General features: G+C 41.0%; 1 pseudogene; it reads right to left on the bottom strand.

Moving 5' to 3' along the window:
* Positions 1-611: 611 nt before the first annotated feature.
* LOC126299788 (5S ribosomal RNA) lies at positions 612-729 on the bottom strand (annotated as a pseudogene).
* Positions 730-22,622: the final 21,893 nt, after the last annotated feature.

A 22,622-nucleotide genomic window follows, 5' to 3' on the forward strand; every position in this document is an offset into this window, starting at 1 on the left:
AGGAAAAAAGCAGAAGTTTCACTTTACCGTGTGGTGTCTTCTTCTCAACAGTAACAGCAACACACACCATCCATTACGAAATTTGGCTTGTTTATAACTGATATATATAATCTCAATGTAAGTCGGCTGCTGAAATGTGAAGTGGCAGCTTTGTATTTGTGGCTTGAATGCAACCGGATCTTCAGTTGCCTCTTGCAACTTGTACAGCCACAACAACTGGCTTTTTACTCCAAAATAAGTCAAAGCAAACTTCTTCTTATGTAACACACGACTTATCTGCACTTTGTATTACACAGAAGCATCATTCAGCAGTCATCCGAGGCTAATTTTACCAGTGCTCGAATTTCACCACGCAAACACCAAACACATGCACTGTGCTCACACTACTAATGAACTACAAAAAACTAAACTCCTCTCGAACAGGCCATGAAGGCCCAACGGGCACCGATCGGCCGCCATGCCATCCTCATCCCATAGGCGTCATTGGATGCGGATATGGAGGGGCATGTGGTCAGCACACCGCTCTCCCGGCCGTATGTCAGTTTCCGAGACCGGAGCCGCTACTTCTCAGTCAAGTAGCTCCTCAGTTTGGCTCACAAGGGCACCCCGCTTGCCGACAGCACTCCGCACACCGTATGGTCACCCATCCAAGTGCTAGCCCAGCCTGACAGTGCTTAACTTCGGTGATCTGACGGGAACCGGTATTACCACTGCGGCAAGGCCGTTAGCCACACTACTAATGACTACGCAGATAATATTTGTTCGAAAGCTATATCTCCTTAGAAAGGGCGTCGTACCGGCGCTCAGATTAATATGTGGGAATTCCCTTAACAATTATTACTTATTTCTGAAGCCACGAGTGTTTATAGTACACAATACATAATTTTACAGTCTTTTAACACTCTAAGCTTTTTAACCAAATAAACAGAATATAATATATTTTATTATTTCTTAATGTGGTTTAGTAGGTTGTATGTCAGATATGCCACGAGGTGGCAGCACATTGCGGTGATTCGTAACCCAACCGTTTTTACAACTAGATTGTGTCATTACAACAGCTAGTTGGCATCAGTGTCTACATTAGGCGTGTCTCATACAGCATCTCTTTCAATCCTAATGGACCACTGCTTCAGCGGTGCAACTGTTACATTTGAAAGTTATGACGGATAAAGAGGAACAGTCTACCTGATCGAAATTTAGTAATTCTATTAATAAAAATGTCGTTTAGTGTTGTAATGACAACAGTATTGTTACAAGTGCTTTTGGGCCCTTATCCGTTGGTGGAAAAGTTGAATGCAACTGTGTAGCGTACGTTACTTTTGCAATACCTTGCCTGACGCCTTAGAAAACGTTCCACTTGGTGTTTGGTGACAGCTATGGTTTCAGCATCAAGGTGCACCGCCACATTCTGGAATGAACGTCCATATCTATTAAATGAAGCGTTTCCAGAAAAATGGATTGGTTGTGGAGGTCCATTGTTCTGGTCTCCCTGTTTCCCGGACCTTAACCAACTAATTTTATTTGTGGGGGCACTTAAAGGAAGAAGTTTCTACCACTCCACCCATGGATGTACACAAACTAATAGCTTGTGTCCATGCCTGTTCGACATTGGTGGATGCAGGTGTGTTGCGTCGGTGCGTAGGGTCCAGCAAAGTATTATCCAATGAGTGGCGAAGTTCAAATGATTCTAATGGCTCTGAGCACTATGGGACTTAACATCTGAGGTCATCAGTCCCCTAGAACTTAGAACTACTTAAACCTAATGTTGTGTACATAGTTCCGTGTAGTCAGCGCGTACACAACTTTCCCATTAGAGCGCGCCCCACTAAGCACAACAGCGCAGGCGCAGCGCTCGTCTGTCTCCGCACTACGAAATGGCGCTGCCATAGAGACGGACCAAATTCTGCTTCCGCCGATCCGCGTATTAATATGCAACGCAGCCAATGAGATTGCTGCTAACGTAGAACCTTTTCTCGTCACGGATCACACTCGCACAGTGATACATGAACGCGCGAGGTATTATAACGAGTGTAAAGACCTCCGATTAGTCAGTCTCCATTTGTCTGCACCAATCTGTACCAGTCTGCATTTGTCTGCGTCAAACTGTACCAGTCTGCATTTGTCTGCCCCAATCTATACCAGTCTGCATTTGTCTGCACCAGTCTGCATGAGTCTGTACCAGTCTGTACGAGTTCTAAATTTGTCTGTACCAGTCTATAGTCAAGTTTCAGTCTGCGCCTAAAAAGATTACCATATTCCTGTAGATAGCCATGAAGATAAATGTATAGAGACTTTTGTCAAGTATCAGAGATATATGTGAGAATAAGATTAACGTACCAATACCAAAGGAACTTCAGACTGTCAATTGTAAATAGTATCCAGAACCAAATTAAGTAATTTTTATGCTTGTTATTATTTTAATAAATGTGTGTGAAAATTAGTCAAGTTCTGTTTAAAGTTGGTCACGATCAATCTGCTACTCTAAGGGTGCAAGTGGCATTTCTATCGTCTGAACTAACGGCAGAAGATAAACACTCTACGATAAAACCACGAGACATATTGCTGACACTCGCCTACTTCGTTAGAGCGACAAGTAAAATAATCTGATGGTGTGTGTACTGAAGGTCTTACAGTATGCACACCACACCTAACCAACCTAAGGACATCAGACACATTAATGCCTGAGGCAGGTTTCGAACCTGCAACTGTAGCAGTCGCGCGGTGAAGTTCAAATGATTCAGATGGCTCTGAGCACTATGGGACTTAACATCTGGGGACTGAGGTCATCAGTCCCCTCGAACTTAGAATTACTTAAACCTAACTAACCTAAGGACATCACACACATCCATGCCCAAGGCAGGATTCGAACCTGCGACAGTAGCAGTCGCGCGGTTCCGGACTGAAGCGTCTAGAACCGCTCGGCCATAGCGGCCGGCTAGTGGCGAAGTGTTTGGAAATCAACATTGGTCGCTTGGAACATCTTCTCTAAAGTCAACGTTGCTCGTTCATGTAAGTACTGGCTCTGAAAAGATAAGCCTGGATGTCAAACGTACAGAATGGAACTATTGTGCAGAGCATAATGTGCAGTCTAGTGTAGCCTAACTATTGTGTTTCCTGCACCTCACTGGATACAGACGATATTACTACATCTACTATTGTTTTCTATCACCTTCATTTGTGTCACGGACGAAACAAAGTGGGCGTTTACATCCGTAAGAATTTCATGTTACGTCTTAATTTTTAAATAAAGGTAACAATAACAGAAGCAAATGCACAAGATACTGCATTGCGGAATTGTAAATTTTCATACAATTTGATAGTTCAGCTGAAAAAAGTGTTCGGCGTGAACGCAAGCCTAACGCTGGTGAATCTACATATCCATTATCCATTCCCCTCGGCGATGCCTCGCGGCACTGAGCTAATGGGACGGCTCTGTCACAGTGCACAGTTCATGCTCCCTGTTCTTGGTCATGCTGTACACTGCACACGCAATTACAGCGTCGTTAGAGCCTTCGTTTTTAAATCGCATTTCTATTAAATCTACAAGCGGGAGTAGGTTTTGCTAGATAGCCTTATCTCTTGAACAGGGATTAGGAACACCCTATATAGGGTGTTACAAAAAGGTACGGCCAAACTTTCAGGAAACATTCCTCACACACAAATAAAGACAAGACGTTATGTGGACATGCGTCTGGAAACGCTTAATTTCCATGTAGAAGCTCATTTTAGTTTCGTCAGTATGTACTGTACTTCTTCGATTCACCGCCAGTTGGCCCAATTGAAGGAAGGTAATGTTGACTTCGGTGCTTGTGTTGACATGCGACGCATTGCTCTACGGTACTAGCATTAAGCATATCAGTACGTAGCATCGCCAGGTTAGTGTTCGTAACGAACGTGGTTTTGCAGTCAGTGCAATGTTTACAAATGCGGAGTTGGCAGATGCCCATTTGATGTGTAGATTAGTACGTGTCCGCAGCTCGTGGTCGTGCGGTAGCGTTCTCGATTCCCGGCGGGGTCAGGGATTTTCTCTGCCTCGTGATGACTGCGTGTTGTGTGATGTCCTTAGGTTAGTTATGTTTAAGTAGTTCTTAGTTCTAGCGGACTGATGACCATAGATATAGATGTTAAGTCCCATAATGCTCAGAGCCATTTGAACTTTTTTTTTTTTTTTTATTAGCACGGGACAATAGCCGTGGCGTGGTACGTTTGTATCGAGACAGATTTCCAGAACGAAGGTGTCCCGACAGGAAGACGTTCGAAACAATTGATCGGCGTCTTAGGAAGCACGGAACATTCCAGCCTATGACTCGCGACTTGGAAAGACCTAGAACAACGAGGACAACTGCAATGGACTAGGCAATTCTTCGTGCAGTTGACGATAACCCTAATGTCAGCGTCAGAGAAGTTGCTGCTGTACAAGGTAACATTGAGCGCGTCACTGTATGGAGAGTGCTACGGCAGAACCAGTTGTTTCCGTACCATGTACAGCGTGTGCAGGCACTATCAGTAGCTGATTGGCCTCCACGGGTACACTTCTGCGAATGGTTCATCCAACAATGTGTCAATCCTCATTTCAGTGCAAATGTTTTCTTTAGGGATGAGGCTTCATTCCAACGTGATCAAATTGTAAATTTTCACAATCAACATGTGTGGGCTGACTAGAATTCACACGCAGTTGTGCAATCACGTCATCAACACAGATTTTCTGTGAACGTTTGGAATGGCATTGTTGGTGATGTCTTGATTGGGCCCCATGTTCTTCCACCTACGCTCAATGGAGCACTTTATCATGATTTCATACGGGATACTCTACCTGTGCTGCGTGTTCGTACACTTCTCAACAACAGATTCGGTGACCGATGGATTGGTAGAGCCGGACCAATTCCATGGCCTACACGCTCTCCTGACCTCAACCCTCTTGACTATCATTTATGGGGGCATTTGAAAGCTCTTGTCTACGCAATCCCGGTACCAAATGCAGAGACTCTTCATGCTCGTATTGTCGACGGCTGTGATACAATACGCCATTCTCCAGGGCTGCATCAGAGCATCAGGGATTCCATGCAACGGAGGGTGGATGCATGTATCCTCGCTAACGGAGGACATTTTGAACATTTCCCACATGTCCACAACATATTTTCTTTATTTTCTTTCTTTGTGTTCTGGGGCGGCGAAGAAGTCGTCGAATGAGTTGTTTGAATGTTCATTTCACGTAACAGACTATTGCCGATGCAACATATGTGGGACGGCGAAGAAGTCGTTGTTTAATGTTGAATGAAAGTTGAACATTGCCACCTTAAATCACGCGAGCCTGGCAACTAATTTGGTGGCCAGTCAGAAAGCGAAGGGAAACTTACTGACCTTAGTTCCCAGTCTGCACGGCCACATTCCTGTACAGCCCAGCTAAACGAAAAATATCCATAGTTCTTCACGGGATTAGGGCTGCTTCAATAAAATTTAAAGTTCCAAACAAGATTTTATTATCTTAAAGGCTCACACAAATTACTCGAAACTTCTGAAAATGCTAAAGACATTAAATATTGTTAATTCAGCCAATCGTTTAATAGTTCAGAGGCGACTTCTACAGCAAGTTCCTCCCGAATAGTTCATTATTCTAACTAACGGTGCTCTATTAATAGTTCGCAATAATGTTAAAAAAAAAGATTAATGCTCGCCTTAAAAGTGGAGTTAGTCACCACTTGCCACGCGGAATTATACTTCACACGGACGGCACAATAACAGTTTGTTACCGAAGTCTAAACGATCCAGGACGGTGTACAGTCCTCGCGATTTTCAATGTCCGTTTACATTGCTAAGTACGCGCATGTCACAGCCCGCTATGACGTCACCCGAGGCGAGGCGCGATCGGACGTTAAGCTCGCGTGGACTAGGCGTTGGTCTAATGCGGAGTGAGCTTCCTACTGCCTCTGCCGCTCTTTTTATATAGCTCCGGCGCGTACCGCCAAGAGAGCATCTGTTCTTTCCATTCCTAAGCAGATGCCTGTAGCCTCCAAATGATCGCTATCTCAGGCACATAATCTTAAATATCACATTTAATAATAGCTTTACAAACTTCTCAATTTTTGTATACATACATCTGAGCAGTACAGAAGCACGTAGAAAATCTCAGCCCGCTAAAATTAAAACTTTACTCTCTAGAATTTTTACAATGGAACTAACGGTAGATTGTTACCTCTGAACCATAGCTTTATCAAGACTTGTATCAGCTGTTAATTATGCTACAAGACTAAAACTTGGTGTAGCTTTGTTAATTGTCCTATCTGATCATTGGTCTTAAAGAATTTGTTTTATCATTAAAATTTAAAGTACTTAATCTATAATGCTTATGTACATTTTACTCACAAAAGTAGTTTTTACTAAATTACAAAAAAAACTAGAAGAGGTAACTGATTGTGGTATTTCCATTATTATTATTAGGGTGAACTGAAGCATCCTACCAATTTTCAATATTGTAGCTCTATTATTTCGCGCCTCTGATTTTTCCGAAAAACGCGGATTCTGGAGTCAATTTTAGTTTTATGGTTTTGGAAACCAGCACCACTCATTAATGACTTCTTACTGCACCTTCTCACCAAATTTTGGCTTCCTAGCGTCATTATTTAGCGCCTCCTATTTTTCTTTCAAAACGTGAATTTTACGTAAACTACTAATTTTATAACATTAAGATTTGTTACCTGAAACATTATTACATAGAACTATACTTTAACAAAGTTTTACACACCAATCTTAATTTTTACTTTTATGTTAAATGTGGTGCAATACTATATGCACTATTTTACTAATTGTGAAGTTGTCAGAAAGACATTTAGCACTAAGTCGTATCTGATACAATAGCTCCTACTTTCTTCTTTCATAAATAATCTTTTAGGTTCCTAAATAGTGAAAATTCTTTTATCAAATTAATATATTAAGATCTTGCTTCAACTTAGAAAATTGAGTAACCTTTTAGTTTTAATGTACTCTGGCTTAATTATCGTATGGATTAGTTCATCAAAGAAGTCATTTGCTGACCAGCACTTTGCTTTATTGTATGAATTACTAAAGAAATTAGTTATTTTCAGTATACCGATTCCAAATTTCTGCATTTTCCAATATTTGTGTGTTTCTGTTGTCTGTTTAACTATTTATTTGCCTCAAGCAAGATTTAGCGTTTTTCACCATTTCACGAGACGTGAGGGAATTATTCTTTAATCCTACATCATTTACTTCAATTTACTTACTTCACTTCTTCACCTTATTCATTTTCTCCCTTTTCTTCCAGATTCAAAATACTTCATTTCTCCACTTCTTTCTCCCTTTTCCCTTTGTCAGCCTATTGACGTCCTGTTTCTATATATTTGGTGCGATCCCCACACCACTTCCACACATCTCCATTTATTTAATTCTAAAACGCCATTGCTTGCCTCTATGAGCATTACCTTCTTACGCTGTTTTCCTTCAGACAACCTTATTTCTAGCAACATACTACCTTCTGCATAATCTCATGGATTATTCATATTCATACCGTACTTCGTATACTGCAAAGTGTCTCTCTTAGTTGTTGTTTCTAACCCTTTACAATTACATGAAATATTTTAATTTATTTATTTTAGCCATGTTTGCCTCTTATTGTTACTCAGACTTTTGTTTTGCCATTCACTAGGTAGATCCTTACTAAGAATACTTAAAACCTAATAGCATATATACAACATGAAGACATATGTGATTCTTACCTGTTATGATAGACCAGAAGAAGGGAATGAAACTTGAAAAGGAAATAAAGTTTCACCCAGCTGGGACTGCACGGTACGCCAAACCGTGTATCCGCCAAAGAGTGGCAGACTCCCTACAGTAATTAATTACTGTTAATTTTAAATTCCTTTAGATCCACAATATTTCTTAGACCTAGTTCTCTCTTACTCTTTGGATATTCCAAACGATAGGCATTTGCATGAGGTTTACTTACTATTCTAAATGGTCCATGATATACATGCATAAACTTTTTAGTTTCTGCAGAAATTTTCTTTGATTTTTCTTTTGTTTTGACCAGCACTAGCTCATTCTCACTGAAAACCAAATTTTCCTGCAAGTATCCTTTATTCTTTATTACTCTAATAGGCAGTTCCCAAGTTTCATTACTACCGCCTATATGACTTCCTATAAAAGACTCTCTTATCACTTTAGAGTCAGGTAAAGTTAAAATTAAGTTGTTCTGATCAAAATTGATCTTTCCCTGGTACTTTGATAAGAAATCAGTACCAATCAACATATCAACACTTAAGCCTAGCACAATCAAACAAGGATGATCTATTACTACGTCATTTATACCAATGGGTATCAAAGCTTCGTGTTGAACTGGTCTAGAGACTTTTCCAGTAGCACCTATAATCTGTAAGCCACTTACTTTCATAACTGTTAACTTCTCTTTATTGGGTATGGTGTCAAAAAATGTTTGTGATAAAGCACTTGCTTCACTGCCACTGTCAAGCAGACAACGCACAGTGACTCCTGATATGTTTACTTTGATAACAGGGTGAGTTATTTTACATTGAACAGGTTGCTCACACACCTCGTCTAATAAATCTCGTTCTATGTTCTTCCAGCTAAAGTAATTCTGATCAGTTGCAATTACATTTACATTTACATCCTGGGGCTCATCATGCTCTATAATCCTAGCTGCTTTCTCTAATCTGTCCACTAACTTTAAATCGAAGCATCTGACGACTTTTTCTACTTTTGTTTGCTGCACATTAGCCAAACTATCCTCTACCTCTGAGCAACTGCGTCCCTGCGCAATATTGCTGTTCATAAGAATGTCGTCACCTTCAACCATTTGTGGCACGTTTACACAGCTACTAGATTCTTTCACCTCGTTACTATTTCTACCCCCTTCATTCATCATTTCCTCCTCTCTAAAGTTTTGCAGTACTGATTCTACTTCTGCTACTTCTACTTCAGCTTTTATATTGCCATTTTCATCGAAGATGTAAGCTTTTACTTCATCATTATTCCCATCAGACTCAAACCCATTATCTATTTCTTCCCCATTATCTACCTTGAGTTCCTGTTCTTCCTTGACCCATTTTTCTAGTGTATCCAAAATACTATCCACTATTTTGTGAGAGTGGCTTAACACATCACTGGTATTATCTGTATTTATTTCGTCATCCATGTTGTCTGTCTGTGTATGTTGGCTGATTGTCTGTGTTTCCGTTACTGGCTGTGTTACTGTTACCGCCTGGTGAGCGCCAGTTTCCTCATAGACGGGATTTAGTTTCCCACACGCGGCCTGTTGTGTTCATCTGTGACACCACTAGATATAGTAGCATCATGACTCCCTTCTTGTCTTAATGGCATAGGATTTACTTCTCCACTTTCGTCATAGTAGTTGTTACGAAAGCGTGGTGAGTAACTACCCCCTCTTCCTCTGCCACGGCTTTGGTTTCGATAGTTTGTTTTGGTGTGCCTAACTTCCATATTTCTAACGTTCACGTTTCCATTATTTTGTACGTGATTGTTAGAAGATTTGTTATTCTGCTGCACCTGCTCCTCAGCAGCAGCTACTCTTTCCACTCTTTCCAGATATTCAATAAATTTGTCTATATTATCTCTAGGGGCGGAAATGATCCTCTTCTGCCAGTACCACGGCAGCTTACCTTCTAAACCCATAATGATCATATCTGGCTTCATCTTTTCTGTCAAATGTGACAGTCTTGAAACCCACTTCCTAGCGAAATCCTTTACTGATTCACGCCCTGGGAAAAACTTCTTACCACTCCAGAATTCCCTTAACACATCATTTTGTTTGTTATGTGACCAGTATTCGTTGAGAAATGCAGACTTAAATTCAGATAAAGTTTTACATTTGATCATTACATCCGCTGACCATCGCAAAGCATCACCTGACAAATGACTTCTTATAAATGAAATTTTTTCTCTTTCTGACCAAGTGTTGGGGAGAACATCCTCAAAGTCATTCCAAAATTCAAGAGGGTGAATGTACTTATCAGGATCAAAGCGCAAAAACTGTCGACACCCTATAAAAGCGGCGTCAACTGAAGTCACATGCTGTACAGTAGAATGACTAGAATTAACAGAGGTTACTCTATTTTCTAGGTTAGCAATGTTAGTATTTAATTCCTCTACTTGTGACTCTACTGCTTCTATCCTGGCAGAACATCTTTGTTCCACTGCACCACGAATTTCGGTACAGGTTTCTTTTACTTTCTCAATGTTTTTCTGACAAGTATCTACTTTAATTTGTACCTCTTTAACTTTGTCAGAGCAAAGTTTGGACTCGTTGCTCAATCTTTCGGACAACCTCACTTCCAAAAGTTCATCTGCCTCTTGATAATTTTTTTGAATTTGATCTATTTCACATTTGAAAGTACTATGCATTTTAGTTAACTGTTGCCCTACTTTCACTTGAATGTCATGATGAATAGCATCTATCTTATAATTCAAACTATTCCATTTTGATTGCAGTTCTTCTTTTAGTTCTTTATTACTATCCTCAATTTTATTTTCCAACCCTTTATTACTAACCTCAATTTTATTCTCCAACTCTTTATTACTATTTTCAATTTTAGCCTCAATTTTATTTTGGTTTGATTCGAGTTTGGCAAACAGTATTTGCATCCAATCCGGAGCTTCTACCTTGATACTTTGTATCTCTTGACTTGACTGAGCTGGAGATATATTGAGCTCAGTTTCATTACCTGACAAAGTTAGCAACTCTACTGGCTCCCTTTTGACTTCTATTTCACTTATTGATTGCATCCCTGCACTCTCATTTAAATTAAAGTCATAATTTACTGGTGACAAATTACGTTCTAGTTCAATATTTGAGGGATTAATGGAACCATCCTCATTAAACTCAATTCCTGATCCTGAGGATTCTTGGTCAGAGACCGGTTCCCTTCTGAAATGTACACTACTTTCCATATCTTTTAGTTTGTTAGCAGCAGTTAATAAATATTTTAAAAGTCTTTGACTTAACTTAAATGCTTGATTTCGACGAATGATGTCGTCGCGGTGTACCAGCAATCGTGATGCGACGCGTCGCGACGTATTGAAGGCAGCAGCAGCAGCTGTAGCGTCGAGTACCGCCACAGGAATCGCCTACTGCAATAGCTCCAGGGGGGGGGGGCAGCAAGGCACCGTTGACCGCTCGGCGCAGCCGGCAGCTGTCTCGCAGATCAGCGCAGCTCCGCGATGACGCACCGTCTTCCTTTAGTCTCAGCGCCGTCGGCAGCCGCGATCCAGCATCGTCGCCTTCCTCACCATCGTCACTAACCAACGTACAGCGGTAGACACTTATTGTTTATACACTACACCCGCCTTTACTGGTAACACTGTTCCCACACTAGCTCAATTCAGTGTCCTGTTATTGCCTACCGAGTTCGTTAATTTATACCAATCGCTTTCACACATCGAGCACTTTTATTTGCTTTTAATTCAGTTTTCCCGGCCGATGCACCATATGTGGGGCGGCGAAGAAGTCGTCGAATGAGTTGTTTGAATGTTCATTTCACGTAACAGACTATTGCCGATGCAACATATGTGGGACGGCGAAGAAGTCGTTGTTTAATGTTGAATGAAAGTTGAACATTGCCACCTTAAATCACGCGAGCCTGGCAACTAATTTGGTGGCCAGTCAGAAAGCGAAGGGAAACTTACTGACCTTAGTTCCCAGTCTGCACGGCCACATTCCTGTACAGCCCAGCTAAACGAAAAATATCCATAGTTCTTCACGGGATTAGGGCTGCTTCAATAAAATTTAAAGTTCCAAACAAGATTTTATTATCTTAAAGGCTCACACAAATTACTCGAAACTTCTGAAAATGCTAAAGACATTAAATATTGTTAATTCAGCCAATCGTTTAATAGTTCAGAGGCGACTTCTACAGCAAGTTCCTCCCGAATAGTTCATTATTCTAACTAACGGTGCTCTATTAATAGTTCGCAATAATGTTAAAAAAAAAGATTAATGCTCGCCTTAAAAGTGGAGTTAGTCACCACTTGCCACGCGGAATTATACTTCACACGGACGGCACAATAACAGTTTGTTACCGAAGTCTAAACGATCCAGGACGGTGTACAGTCCTCGCGATTTTCAATGTCCGTTTACATTGCTAAGTACGCGCATGTCACAGCCCGCTATGACGTCACCCGAGGCGAGGCGCGATCGGACGTTAAGCTCGCGTGGACTAGGCGTTGGTCTAATGCGGAGTGAGCTTCCTACTGCCTCTGCCGCTCTTTTTATATAGCTCCGGCGCGTACCGCCAAGAGAGCATCTGTTCTTTCCATTCCTAAGCAGATGCCTGTAGCCTCCAAATGATCGCTATCTCAGGCACATAATCTTAAATATCACATTTAATAATAGCTTTACAAACTTCTCAATTTTTGTATACATACATCTGAGCAGTACAGAAGCACGTAGAAAATCTCAGCCCGCTAAAATTAAAACTTTACTCTCTAGAATTTTTACAATGGAACTAACGGTAGATTGTTACCTCTGAACCATAGCTTTATCAAGACTTGTATCAGCTGTTAATTATGCTACAAGACTAAAACTTGGTGTAGCTTTGTTAATTGTCCTATCTGATCATTGGTCTTAAAGAATTTGTTTTATCATTAAAATTTAAAGTACTTAATCTATAATGCTTATGTACATTTTACTCACAAAAGTAGTTTTTACTAAATTACAAAAAAAACTAGAAGAGGTAACTGATTGTGGTATTTCCATTATTATTATTAGGGTGAACTGAAGCATCCTACCAATTTTCAATATTGTAGCTCTATTATTTCGCGCCTCTGATTTTTCCGAAAAACGCGGATTCTGGAGTCAATTTTAGTTTTATGGTTTTGGAAACCAGCACCACTCATTAATGACTTCTTACTGCACCTTCTCACCAAATTTTGGCTTCCTAGCGTCATTATTTAGCGCCTCCTATTTTTCTTTCAAAACGTGAATTTTACGTAAACTACTAATTTTATAACATTAAGATTTGTTACCTGAAACATTATTACATAGAACTATACTTTAACAAAGTTTTACACACCAATCTTAATTTTTACTTTTATGTTAAATGTGGTGCAATACTATATGCAGGCGCGTTACGATGACGTGACGCTACTAGCAGTGAACTAGGGTAAGTCCCGTGCACTCGCTCGCCTCTGTATCTTATACATGATACAGCGCTTGCTTTGCTTCAGTGTGTGAGGAATGTTTCCTGAAAGTTTGGCTGTACATATATATATATATATATATATATATATATATACTCCTGGAAATTGAAATAAGAACACCGCGAATTCATTGCCCCAGGAAGGGGAAACTTTATTGACACATTCCTGGGGTCAGATACATCACATGATCACACTGACAGAACCACAGGCACATAGACACAGGCAACAGAGCATGCACAGTGTCGGCACTAGTACAGTGTATATCCACCTTTCGCAGCAATGCAGGCTGCTATTCTCCCATGGAGACGATCGTAGAGATGCTGGATGTAGTCCTGTGGAACGGCTTGCCATGCCATTTCCACCTGGCGCCTCAGTTGGACCAGCGTTCGTGCTGGACGTGCAGACCGCGTGAGACGACGCTTCATCCAGTCCCAAACATGCTCAATGGGGGACAGATCCGGAGATCCTGCTGGCCAGGGTAGTTGACTTACACCTTCTAGAGCACGTTGGGTGGCACGGGTAACATGCGGACGTGCATTGTCCTGCTGGAACAGCAAGTTCCCTTGCCGGTCTAGGAATGGTAGAACGATGGGTTCGATGACGGTTTGGATGTACCGTGCACTATTCAGTGTCCCCTCGACGATCACCAGAGGTGTACGGCCAGTGTAGGAGATCGCTCCCCACACCATGATGCCGGGTGTTGGCCCTGTGTGCCTCGGTCGTATGCAGTCCTGATTGTGGCGTGCATCCGTGCGTCGCTGCGGTCCGGTCCCAGGTCGACGGGCACGTGCACCTTCCGCCGACCACTGGCGACAACATCGTTGTACTGTGGAGACCTCACGCCCCACGTGTTGAGCAATTCGGCGGTACGTCCACCCGGCCTCCCGCATGCCCACTATACGCCCTCGCTCAAAGTCCGTCAACTGCACATACGGTTCACGTCCACGCTGTCGCGGCATGCTACCAGTGTTAAAGACTGCGATGGAGCTCCGTATGCCACGGCAAACTGGCTGACACTGACGGCGGCGGTGCACAAATGCTAGCGCCATTTGACGGCCCACAGCGCGGTTCCTGGTGTGTCCGCTGTGCCGTGCGTGTGATCATTGCTTGTACAGCCCTCTCGCAGTGTCTGGAGCAAGTATGGTGGGTCTGACACACCTGTGTCAATGTGTTCTTTTTTCCATTTCCAGGAATATATATATATATATATATATATATATATATATATATATATATATATATATATTCGAAATCCATATTTAAAAGAATATATAACTCATTTCAGTTGGTTGATTGTCTGCTAGTGTTATTTTCACCACTCAGTTATCCCCAGAGTCGAAACAAGTGTGGCTGTCAATATGTGCAAATTATTTTATTTCATAGAGTGGCCATTAGAGAACTGAAGTACGGCAACTTTTTTGGGCCCAAGTGAGAGAGCGTGTATTTGGTATTTAAAGCACTCCGTCTTCAGGGTACAAGTGGTCCATCCGACCGCAGCAGCATCCTCAGCTGAGGATGCCGATAGAAGGGGCGTGTGGTCAGCACATCGCTCTCCCGATCGTCATGATGGTTTTCTTTGACCGCAGCCGCTACTAGACGATCGAGTAGCTCCTCAGTTGCCATCACGGGGCTGGATGCACTCCAAAAAATGGCAACAGAGCAAGGTAGCCAGGATTGTCACCCATCCAAGTGCCGGCCACGCCCGACACTGCTTGACTTGGGCGATCTCAAAGTAATCGGTGTAACCACTGGGGCAAGGCCGTCGCCCTCGTGTTCAGGATTTGGTTCATTGTTATTTTAGAGATTACATGGTTTGTCCTGTATGATATTAACGAAGTGGACAAGGAATTATAAAAATTTCAACAATTCTCGCATGTTCCTCGTTCCTAGTGCTTACCAGAAGAGATGCCAGTTTGGCCAATGGTGGGTTTGTTGCTCCTGAATACGGTCAACAGTGCCTCTACATGTTCATAATTATTTCTCTGAATTTCTCATACGGCGTAACTATGTGACATATAGAAGTTTTACTACCTCCAAGTACTGTATTACGGTACTCTGGTCACATCGAATACTACAGACGTTTGTTGACATTTAACCGATGCTAGCGTAACTGCAGAGGAGATGTTGGGAAGATGACAAAGTCAATATACATAAGAATTTTTTACGAGTGAATTGTCTGTAAAAGGAGGTATGGGAAAGTATCGCTTGAATTTCATTATCTGTGCAGGATTATAAAATTCTGCACTGTAGTTACCAGTCATGGCACTCATTGTAAAGTGTTCCGATGCTACAGTCGATGTTCACGTTGCTTGAGATAAGGAAAAAATGGTTCAAATTGCTCCGAGCATTATGGGACTTAACATCTATGGTCATCAGTCCCATAGAACTTAGAACTACTTAAACCTAACTAACCTGAGGACATCACACACATCCATGCCCGAGTCAGCATTCGAACCTGCGACCGTAGCAGTCGCGCGGTTCCGGACTGAGCGCCTAGAAACGCGAGACCACCGCGGCCGGCAGATAAGGAAACCCTTGCGTGATTTATATGGGTAAGACACACCTATCATTGAGCAAAATGGAAGATATATAGTATTAAACTAGAATTACGGACTGAGATCGTATGAAATATTAGGGAAGTGCCCCAGAGAAGTGTGATACGACCAGTGTTGTTCTCTATATACGTAAATGATTTGGTGGACAGTGTGGGCAGCAATCTGCGATTGTTTGCTAATGATTCTTCGGTGTACCGTATGGTGTCGAAGCTGAGAGACTGTTAGAAGATACAAGACAACTTAGACAAGATTTCTAGTTGGTGTGATGAATGGCGGTTAGCTCTGAATGTGAAAGATGTAAGTTAGTGCGGATGAGTAAGAAGAACAAACCTGTAATGTTCGGGTACAGTATTACTAGCGTCCTGAGATCTGTGGTAGGGATGGCAGATGGTCGACTTCGGTTTACTGGGAGAATTTTAGGAAAGAGTGGTTCGTATGTAAAGGAGACCGCATATAGGACTCTGATGCGACCTGTTCTTGAGTACTGCTCAGGTGTTTGGGATGCGTGTCAGGTTGGATGGAAGTAAGACATCGAAGCAATTCAGATTCGGCCTGTTAGATTTGTTACCGGTAGGGTGCGAACAAAACGTAAGTGTTACGGAAATGCTTCGGGAACTCAAATAGGAATCCCTGGAGGGAAGGCGACGTTCTTTTCGAGAAACACTATTGAGGAAATTTAGAGAACCGGCTTTTGAAGCTGACTGCCAAGCGATTCAACTGCCACCAACATACACTGCGGGTAAGGATCACGAAGATGAGATACAAGGAATTAGGGCTGTTACGTAGGCAGATAGATAGCGGTTTTCCCTCGCTCTCTTTACGAGTGAAATGAAATGGGAAATGACTAGTATTAGTTGAAACCAGTCTTGGTTGCAACCAAGACTGTTTTCAACTAATAATATTAAGCGCTGATTTGCTGATTCCTGCCACAGATGGATTGGAAGAATTTCTATCGAAATGACTAGTGGTTGTACAGGGTACCAATCGTTACGCAGTGTACGGTGGGTTGCGGAGTACCTATGAAGATGTAAATGCAGAAGAACAGATTCTGGACGTGACTAACAAACATGAGCAGCCATGAGCGGTTTATTCATACTGGCACATGCTATGGGGCTCGTGCTGTTAAGGGCCCCGCAACCGTACTGTTCTGTTTGTCGGGCAAAATTTAGCTTTTAGACTTTTGAACTAAAAAAAAACACTTTATAAGATCATGTGCGCATGACCATGTAGTATTTTCAGAGCACCGGAAATAACAGAACATTGACATAAAATAGTGTGTATTTTCGAATGTTTGAAGAAAATAGCCGTCGTAACTCCTTCTAAACTACATTTTACATGTTCAGCTTGACACAAGAATTTTATTTATATATTCAGTTCACTGCAGTTTACTATGCATTATTACGGACTTATGCCACAGTTCAGTTCACAATGATTATTTGCTTTACATTTTTATCGAATCTCGCCTAAAAACCATTAGTTTATATATTCTCACACCAAATGTGGTAGGCCGCTAAGCCAAATAGTCAGACAACAAAATACCCGCAAATTACGATAAAAGTTCGTTAGAAATAAAGTTGACGATACTATAGTTCGATTAATGATGTTTTTGCTATACGTTTTTACATTTTTTTCGATAATTCTGGGTTCAGCCGCAGTGATACTATACAACATGTTTCTCTCCTATATTTATTTTATTTATTTATGCATTTATTTTACCTGGCAAGATTAGGGCCTTCAGGCCCTCTCTTACACCTAACCAGGCATACTCAGATTGAACGAGTTACAGTTTCTACATAACATTAAGGACATATAGCCTATTATGCAGTATTGATGTTAAAGAAAAAAATAGATATTATAACAGTAGTAAAATGATAATTATAACAATAAAAATAATTATAACAATCAAGAATAATAATAATAATAATAATAATAATAATAATAATAATAATGACTATGTATATGAAAGTAAACATACTTTTCTTTTCTGAATGTCAGTCCCATTGTTAGTTGGGAATTTTCTCGTTATGTTCTTGCAGCTTGTGAGTTATTCTCATCGAGCAGAGACATAAGACGATAGAATGGGGTGAAAGAGATATATAAGAGGTAGATAGGTTAGAGGAAGAGAAATAGAACGGTAAAATTCGAAGCTGTGATGGAGAGGAGAAAGAAAGAGATGGGAGGGGCACAACAATGGTGGCTATACCGTCCCTAATATGTAAGTCTTGAGTTCCCTCTTGAATGTTGAGTAGTTCTGGATAAGACGAAGATCACAGGGGAAGGCGTTCCATAGTCGTATGGCTGAGATGGAGAATGACACGGAGAAAGATTTTGTGTTATGTAAAGGTACAGCCAAGATGATAGACGTATCCGATCTGGTGTTGCGATTTAAACATACTTCTGTAAATTTCCCATGGACGTTTTAATATTTAACCCGTTCAAGTATGCCAGTACTCTCATTTTCTCTCACTTAATGCTGCAACTTTATGTTTCCAGTTTCCGCCATTAACCATTGCGTAGATCATGATCTCACATCCTGTATGTAGCAATGTTCTGCTGTGTATCACGACAATTTAGTTCTATCCACAGTCCTAACTCTAAGTTTTCATTAAAACACATTTTACTTTTTAACGTGAGCTGTAATGATTTATAATCAATTTCGAGGCAGTCTGTAATTGCTTATGGCGGCCAGCAACTGTCACTTCTTCTTGCTGGTAATTAGAAGTATGGTGAAAACCTAAAATAGTGGTTGTTATTCTTCCTAGATTGTGAAAACAGGACTAGGAACGCTTTAGTCACTTTCCCACTCCTAGTGTAGGTAAGGACAAATATGTATTGGTCGAAAATTTCATTACCGTTTTATGAGAGACATAATTTTAGGAAAGCCCGCTGAATAAAATTTTCCGACTTACGATACGCTACTCAAGTTACAAATAACGTGAGTGAAACCTGTGGTTCTTTTCAGCATTTACAAGAATACCCAGTACGTCATAAACAAATGATGAGCCAAAAAGATTATGACCACTGCCCACAGTGAAATTCAATGTTTCAGATGGCATTGGGCGCGCGTGATGCAGTAAGAAAAGACTGTGAGCGGAGTAGAGACTAATAGGGAATCATTCTAGCGACGATATGAGTCTCAAATGGAGAAATCTACTGGGATAAGTGACTTTAACAAGCGGAAGACTGTTATGACCCGAGTTTACTGTTATGCTCCTCAAACGACCGTAGCTCGATTCTAGACTTGTGACAGGGACTGTTATCCTACTGGAAGCTATCATCGTGCATGAAGGGACGCGAGTAACCCACAGTAATGTTCACAGCTGTCATGCTGGTGTCGAGTAATACCACAGGTCCCATGGAATCGCATTTGAATGGCTCTCACAGCATAACACTGTCCGGCCCGCGTCCTTGGAGTGGGGCATGTTTCGAGCAGCTAGATGACTGCGTATCTGGACACAACCACCGATTTGGTGTAACAAGAAACACGATCATTCGACCAGATCACATTTTTTCATTGATCTGCAGTTTAATCTCTACGGTTCTATTTCCGCTGTAACCGTAACTGACGATGTCGTTGGATCGACTTGGTAACATGTTGAGTCGCATGCTACGGAGTTGAACAGTGTGCTCCGAAACACTTGTGCTTGCACCAGCATTGTCCTTTGTCGTCAGGTCTGCCAAATATTGCCTCCTATCGTCCTTTACAGGCCGAGCAAGCCTCTGACCTCCGAGTCGTGTGATGTGACACGGACGTCCAACACCTTGTCACCTATTGTGGTTTCACCGCCCTTCAGCTATTCTCCATAAATGCTCAAGAAAGTAGACCATGAATAACCGACTAGCTTCACTGTTTCCGAAATGCCCGTTCCCAGGCGCTGGCTCATAGACAGAGGCGGAAAAAATCAAGGGATGCTTCCTAACGTAGTGTCGGATCTGCTTTTACCCGGCGTAGTGCAGCAACCCGACGTGACACGTTCTCAACAAGTCGTTCGATGTCCCCTGCAGAAATACGGATTCATGTTGCGTCTACAGCTGCCCATAATTGCGAAAGTGTTGCCGGTGCAGGTTTTTGTGTACGAACTGACCTCTTGATTATGTCCCTTAAATATTCGATGGGATTTACGGCGGGCGTTCTGGGTGGCCAAATTATTGGCTCGGATCGTCCAGAATGTTCGTCATAGCAATCGCGATCAACTGAGGCCTAGTGACATGACACACTGTGATCCATAAAAATTCCATCGTTGTTTGGGAAAAATGGGTCCATGAATGGATGCGGATGGTCTCCATGTAGCCGAATATAACTATTTCCAGTCAATCATCGGGTCAGTTGGACCAGAGGATCCAGTCCATTCCATGTAAACACAGCCCTCACCATTATGAAGCTGAAACGTCCCCTTAGAAAAATTATTGAATTACTGTGCTGATAAATCCCTTATGTTATTTGATTTTCAAACAGCTGAGCAGAACTGAACGTACTCAGACATTTTGCTCTTTACCTATTCTGATCAACACTAAACTTATACACAATATTTTTTAGCGCAACGCAATCTGACTTTCAATAATCCCTACAAAAGAATGGCCGTGACTAACATTAACCTATACCTTTCACAAATCACTTACCTTACAAAAAGCTTCGTTACTCGAACTACTGCAATACAGAGAGCGCCACTACTGCCAGCTAAATAAAAGATTCAAACTACTGAAGGCACTAACTATTGATAGGCATAGTTAGCAAATGAAAGATTTTGATAGAGAACAAACAATGTATGTACCTTAATAGTGTTCAAAAGTCATAATATATATAGCAGTTCATGACATCCATTCTTACAAATGTACTGTTTCTGATGAACACACGTCCAGATCATCCGCTCTCAAAAATCTGCCATCTCACTTCCCCACATCCACGACTGCTGGCGGCTCACCTCCAACTGCGCAACGCTACGCACTGTTAACAGCCAACAACCCAACACTACAATAGCGAATATTACAACAATGCCACCCAGCCACAGACAGCACACAGCACAGCCAGTGATTTTCATACAGAGCACTACGTGGCGTTACCAATATAAAAACCTAAACAGCCTACTTACATAGCCCCCATGCCCCCACAAAAAATTTTACAAATTGTCTTGGCCACTGTCCAATACATATTTGTTAAATTTTTTTACAATTACAATAACAAAGAAATCAAATGCACACACTTATTGATACAATGTTGGTCAAAAGATAAAATTTTCTCACAGTCCATAAAGACAGTCCTGATCATTCATCACAGTAAAATTGCAGTGTTTTTTTCTCAAGGTCTGAGCAGTAAAAGAAAATGTTCACAGAAGTAATAGATTTCCATGTAGTCTTGAAGAAGTAGTGTTGTCCTTCCAACAGAGAAATAATGCTGACTCTTGACATGCAGACAGGTAATGGTCCACAACAGAGCAAACCCACAGCAGAGTCAGTCGAAGTTTTGAAGAATATTGGTAGATAGATCATCGCAGAACAGACCCACTGTAGTCCTGGTAGAGACTACGGTATTGGTGGGCCACCAGAGGTGCAGACCCACTGCAGTCCTTGTAGAAATAATGATATTGGTGAGCCATCAAAGATGCAGACCCACTGTAGTCCTTGTAGAGACAGTCAGCAGCCATCTGTTGCGACTGTGCAGGTGCACAATCACCATCGAAGAGTCTTGCGGAGAATATAGCAAGTCCATAAACCAACACTTGTTCACTCACTAGGTTTTTGAAATTGTCCTTAGAACCAGCAATGCTGTTAACCAGTCTCTTGCTGAATTATCAACACACTCAAATGCTACCAGTCCCCTTTTTTTCGCATATCCTGTGTGTACTATGACCAACAAAAACGTGTGCAGTGAAATGAAACTAAATTTTAAGAACTGGTGCCTAATTATAAATTTACAACATAATAATACGACTACAAAGGTAAAAAATACATCATTAAAGAACATAATAGTACAGATAACATTTGTAGTAATACAGGCTTTACAAAAGAATATAAATAGACATATACATCAGTGTTACAGGAATTATGACATAAGTAAATACATAAAAGATCAGAATAACTTTTGAAACATCAACTTCACACTTGAGCATTAAAACAAAATAGAATAAATAATGTCTAAACATCTTTACAAAGAAAATAACATGTTATAAATGCAACTTATATTTGAGGATAACAGTATTCCCCATCATAGTGAACGTAGCTGAGTATTAGAAAAATTCTACAACATAAATCTTATTAGCTAAACACATAAAGACAGGAAAAATACAAATACACAAGAGCACACAAACACATAGCAGAACAACACAGGAGGGAAGGACAGGGTTTGTTTTCAGTGTAACATTTGGTACTGCAGTCCAACCAAAAACTTCATTCCATAGATCTTTCATCTTATTTCAACACTTGTTTCCACCAAAAAAATCCTATCCAAGCCTACTTTCTGTATTTATATGTTCACATATTTCTTACCTCATTATTTATTTTCTATTATCTTACCTCATCATTTATTTCCAAGAAAATCATACCTAAACCTGTGGTCCCTAAACTCAATTTTTTTGTTCATATCCTCTTTCAAAATACTTTTTTGACCAAACCATTTTCTTATAGCTTCTCAATGCATTTCTTCCAATTCATCACAACTTGTTCTCTCATATAGCCTACCCCATCTTAAGCTAACTTAAATCTACTGAGCTCAGATACATAAACTAAGGGACGAGGCAATACAGCAACACATAACATATTAACACAAACAGCAATTACAAAAAATTCAATTTGTCACATCAAGCAGCAGCATATCTAAATTAGCAAAGCAAATGCAATATTACAACTAATATGAGCCAATGTGCAGCAACAAGAAAAATA

The sequence above is a fragment of the Schistocerca gregaria genome, chromosome X (genome assembly GCF_023897955.1).
Source record: "Schistocerca gregaria isolate iqSchGreg1 chromosome X, iqSchGreg1.2, whole genome shotgun sequence".
NCBI classification, from domain to species: Eukaryota; Metazoa; Arthropoda; class Insecta; order Orthoptera; family Acrididae; genus Schistocerca; species Schistocerca gregaria.